We start from the raw sequence: 6000 nt of genomic DNA, 5'->3' as shown, positions 1-6000 counted from the left end.
TTTCTTGAGAGGCCACTGAGAACTTTCGTCGGCTGATTTTTAGTGCCATGCTAATGTTCCTTCACTATGTTAGAATCAGCCATGCTCTCTCTCCAGTTTTGCAAATGCTTGGTCTACTCTAAAAGGTTTGATAGTTACAAGAGCCTTTAATTACAGTGCCTGACATGTCAGGAAACTCTTTTATAGTTTTCTGATGTCTTGATGGCAAGAGTTTCAAAGTTATAGTTTTGGGTATTTTTCTTCTAAACTCCTATAAAGTATTTGGTTGTTTTCTTTATATTTTTTAAGTTGGTTATTCTTCCAGTGATACAAATTTACTTACCTTCTAAAAGTAAAACTATTTTTCTCTACTTTAATTCTATGCTGTTTTTGTACTTATAGTATCTCATATATAGTCTACTTTTAGTGTTGCTTCTCAGTTTAATTTTGGTAAAATATTTTCAGTGATGATGAAATGCAAATGTAAGTTATAATTCAATGGCATGTAGTGATAGTTGTGCAAATAATTGAACTGAGGCAATATTGTCAATAGAGATCGTTTTCACAGGGCACACACAAATAATGCCTACATTAGCAATTAACTCTTTTTTTCTAGAGTTGGGAAGATTATTCTGGCAGGAATTCGAAGTCACATCCTGATTTGCATATAGTCAAAACATGGAATGATGAAAGTTTTAAAATCAAGAAATTATATGTACGTATGTGTAAAGTGTTTATTATGTTTAAGCACACAATGCCTTAATCATAACATGGATGAACATTTTCAATAAGACATCATGGCAAGTCTCTGATAGTCATTAATGGAGCAGGACTCACTGCAGTCAAGAGGGTGAGATATTCAGCTTGTCTTTGATAGCTATATGCTTGCTGTGTAACTTTTGCTACCACATCATTTTTCATGAAACATACACATTCCTTCTATAAAATCATCTTTCACTAGTTTCAGTGTTTCACATTTAACTTGTGCAATACACAGACACCCACAAACTCTTTATAGAACTAGACTTGCAATAAAATAGATTCAGAACTCAATAGTTGAGACTTGTTTTAATTAGTACATTTCCTTTTAAACTGTAATTCTCCGTATGTAGTCAGCATTCATTTTTCAGGATTCCAATATGTCGTTCCTGTACTACTAAACACTTATTTCCAATTCCAGGAAAAGTTCTAATAAACTAGAAAAGCAAAATGCACAAGTAAATGTTCAAGTGAAAAAACAAACAAACAAAAGGCAAGGTAGATAAAACGTATGACATCATGGACCTAAGGAACTGTCTCATCTGGTAGTCCCTGCCTTCACAGGCTCAGGCAGTATCTTATTTTCTACTCTCAATTTTTAAGTTAATACTAAATGTAACTTAGTGATGTTTCACACAGTTTACACCTAGCACCTGGGGAGGAGAAGAGAAATGGCTGTTTCCAGAGTGGTAGATGCCAGGCTGATTAACCCATCACAAAAAAACCAAAAGCAAAGGGGAATGTATATAAATAAGATATATTTGTTTTTGCCTTTGAAAACACAGCATAAATAAATAAAGGCCACTAAATGAGATCAAGCAGAGAGTATTTATGCGGAACTCACTGCAGCATGAGAATCAGTCACCATTACGTGAAATTGGCAGAGACTCAGAGGCGGTCAGGAGAGTGGGAAGCTTTGTAGTGGACAAAAGGAAAGGCTTCAGTTTACCCTGATTGGAGGCTTTTGGCATGGGGCTAACTAAAAGTAGAGCATCCTATGTGACTGGTTTCAAAGCATATTTGGCTTTCTCTGATTGATCCTGAGTTGGAATCAAGGGTAAGCGTTGCGGAAGCTGAGCGATCACTGACGAGTGCTGGGCATTGTGGGTTGATGGCTCGCAGAGGTTAGAGTTGGTTTCCTGGGCTGGTTGCCACAGGGATTATGGGGCAGATTTTATTGTCATTTATGGCCTGACCATTGTCCAGTTGTATATTGAATGTATCATATATGTCCATATAATTTTAAATCTACCAAACATTTGCCACGATGATATTAATACTATATTTGACAAAGGCAAAACAGTCTGTAAACTTTTCAACATATTCAGTTCAAATTTTCTTTCAGCTGTGTGTGATTTGGTGGGTAAAAAGGAAGGGAGATCAGAACATAATTTTATTTATAAACTATGATAATTAGAATTAAGGAAAATATACAATTGCACAATTCACATTCACATGCTCACCTAAAACAAATGTAGCTTGGAACTTTGCTGGAACAAGAAATACGTTGTTTCTAATAACTAAAGGGAGACATTTTTAGAAAACAGATCCAGTAAAACTGGAGACAGAGGTCTGGGAAAGACCATGGACACTTAAGACTGGTGATAATGTAAATTGCAAAAAGATTCAGCAAACTATCCAAATTCCCACAGCCCCATGTAGCAGATCCAGTTAGTAGTAGTAGAGTTGATGTCATTCCTCAAGTCTCAGTGTAGTGCAGGGATCGGCAATGTTTTTCTGAAAAGGACTAGATAGTCTCTGTTGCGTATTATTGTTTTGTATATAACCCTTCAAAATGTAAAAACAATTTTTAGCTATTAGATTGGGCAAAAATAGGCCTTCAACTCCTGTGCTCAGCTCCCAAAACTGGCCACCAGAAAAACCTGTTGAAGACATAAAAATAAAGTTAAATTTACTAAACATAACACAGTAAAGGAGATACCACTTTAGCAGCGTTTTAACATGTCTCAGAAAGGATGCATTCAGAACACAATACTTATAGTATAAAAGCTTGTGTAGGGTCATTTTTATTCAAAAGACAAAAACGTAGGCTTTGCAAGGGATGGAACCGTTTGAATTAGGCAAAATTTATAAGAAAACAGCTTTGGAATAGTAGGTGCAACAAAGTGTGGATTTAAAGTCATTACTGACAAACAAGCTGTTATTCTTGATAAGTTATCTGTTTAGTTTGTTCACTGTTTTATTTTCCAAGAACGGTTATTTCCTGAAGCAAATGGCTAAGTAATTTTTTCCCAATTCAAGCATTGTTCAGCAAAACCAGAGAAACATGCTTTGTTTGAGAATTGGTAGCATAGAATAGGCACAAGAATGGATGTCAGGCCGGGCATGGTGACTCACGTCTGTAATCCCAGAACTTTGGGAGGCTGATGCGGGTGGATCATGAGGTCAGGAGTTCAAGACTAGCCTGGCCAACATAGTGAAACCCCGTCTCTATTAAAAACACAAAACTTAGCTGGGTGTGGTGGCATGTACCCATAATCCCAGCTACTCAGGAGGCTGAGGCAGGAGAATGGTGTGAACCCAGGAGGCGGAGGTTGCAGTGAGCTGAGATCGTGTCACTGCACTCCAACCTGGGTGACAGTGCGGGACTCTGTCTCAAAAAAAAAAAAAAAAAAAGAGAATGTATATTGGATTCAGTTCTCAGTATCTAAACACAACTGAGTATGAAAATTATCTTGAAAGTGGGCAAGCCATAGATTTATGTCTCCAGTACGTAATAGCACCTTGTACAATGTAAATGATTGATGAAAATATAAAAATATCGAAACATTTGTATACGTATTTTATATATGTAAATGATGATAAAAAATACTGAATACTATTTGATTTCAATTTTTGATCCAGAAGAACTTAATATGCTGAAGATAGTGGTAATGTGTTTTATCACGTTAATTTTCAGTTAAAGGCTTTCTGAGTAGTAACAACATCTATGAAACTAAATGAGTAGTACCTCAACTTCCTATATAAGAGCATTTCTGTTTTAACTGCGGGTTTATTAGAAAAATGGTCCTTCTGCAATCCTGCATCTGCATTTTTATTATAATCTCTTCTCCATTGGGAGTGAAGCATTCTAGCTCCACTCATGATAGCGATAATATCTGTGAAAGGCACCAATGCTCTGCTACAACATAGAAACCTCCCTGTGAAAGAGTTGCTTACAGGTAAGGGCAGGGAGGTGTCACTAACTCAAACTATTCATGCTGCAATCTGTAAACACTAATCTCCCAGACATCTTCATTTCCCCAGGTCCCCTTGCTAAGCCCCAATTTAGAGAGAAAAATCCATTTCTTATATATCTGAGCAGAAATTCTCAGCTGATTGTAGATAAACTCTGCACCATAGCTGTCGGCAACACATGTTATAAAACCCCAGGAAATGCTCTTTATTTCACATGTCAGTTGGCTTTTCCTTGAATGAGCTGAACTCTAACAGCAGGTAATTGTCTTTTTTTTTTTTTTTTGGCTGCCTCTAGCAATACATTCTCTTCCTCCGTGCTACATACAGCCCCACTCCCTCCACAAGCCCATGGGCACACAAACTTTTCTCCTGTAGAACAGGGAGAATGAATCCCAGGACATTATTTTTACAAACCAAAGGATTACGACAAAATTGGAGTTAAACAAAATATCTGAAGGAGAAGTTTAGAATAACCAAGATAAATAAATACACATATTTTTATTGGAATATATATTTTACATTCCAATATATTATAGTTTAGAATATATTATAGTTTATATCCTAATATATAATATATAGTTTAGAATAACCAAGATACATATATATTTATAAACATACATATAAATACATATGTATTTACCTTTGTTATATAGAATAAACAAATGATATATAATATAAAATATTTGTAAATAAAATTCATACACATAAATATTATATAAAATATACATATGTTTACCCTGGTTATAAAATAAATATAATAAAGTTTTATTATATTTATTTATCTCGAGGGTTTGGCATGAGGACTCCACGCCAAGTCAAGTTTAGGGTAATCCATGGGTCTAGGAGTTTTCGGTTACCACAGATTCTTCAGGCAGGGAACGGCTTGCTCATTGAATAATATATCTCAATGTTATATGAATGAATGACCAAACAAATGAACAGGAAGGAAAACAAGAAGATACCTGGAAAGTAAGTTCTCATTGAAATTAAGGACTTGAAGTTGAACACTAGAGCCTAGATAACGTTCCAAACAATAGCTAGTGTTTCTCCTGAAAAGGTTAATAATAGTCAATTAGGCCAGCATTTTCAGGAGAACCTGTTTTTTTTAATTTTATTGACCATATCCTTTGGGTATTTGCAGAATTTCACTAGGACGCTGGTACCATAGGTTTTCATTTTCCAATTAAATTTTTAGATTTGTTTGGAGAAATGATAAATAAAAGTTTATTGCACTGAATAAGAAAAATACTTTTTAAAAGAGCTTCAGGAAACTTAATTCATCATTTTTCTTTGCTATATATTAGACAAATAGTAAATTGCTGAATATCGTATAGTTATTACTATGTGCAAAAGTGGATCCAAACATTGTATACATTTCAATTTATTAAATTAGCATTTTACTTGTCATTTTGATGCACATTTAGTGTTATGTAGACAGCCTTAGGTAGAGCTAGGATTTGATTGTGAGCAGTCTGGTGCCAAAATCCAGGATGTTGTTGTTGCATATAGTCGGCTTATTTTGCCTTTTGTGTTCTGTGCTTCTCACTTCTCTTCTGTCTGGTTTCTCTCTCCATTGAGAGTGCGGTATTGAAGTCTCCAACTATAATTGTAGAACTGTGTATTTCTCTCTGTAAATCTGTCAGGTTTTGCTTCATATATTTTGATGATGTGTTATTAGGTGTGTAAATATTTATAATTTTTGTATATTCTTGCTGTGTTGAAACTTTCATTGATATATAATACTTTTCTTCGTCTCTCGTAAACTTTTTTGATTTAAAGTCTATTTTGTCTGATGTTAGTATAGCCTTTCCTGTTCTCCTTCAGTTATTATTTATATGGAATAATGGAATATCTTTTTTCATCCTTTTACTTTCAACCTATTTGTATCTTTGGATTTAAAGTATCTTGTACAGTTGTATCATTCATTCTGCCAGTCTTTCTTTTTAATCCATTTCATTTCAAAGTAATTACTGATAAAGAGGTATTTACTTCTGTCATTTTGATATTTGTTTTCTTTTTTATTTTTTGAGATGGAATCTCACTCACTCTACTGCACAGGCTGGA

The sequence above is a fragment of the Macaca nemestrina genome, chromosome 13, assembly GCF_043159975.1.
Source record: "Macaca nemestrina isolate mMacNem1 chromosome 13, mMacNem.hap1, whole genome shotgun sequence".
In the NCBI taxonomy this organism is placed as follows: Eukaryota; Metazoa; Chordata; class Mammalia; order Primates; family Cercopithecidae; genus Macaca; species Macaca nemestrina.
Note: the sequence above shows the minus strand (reverse complement) of the source record.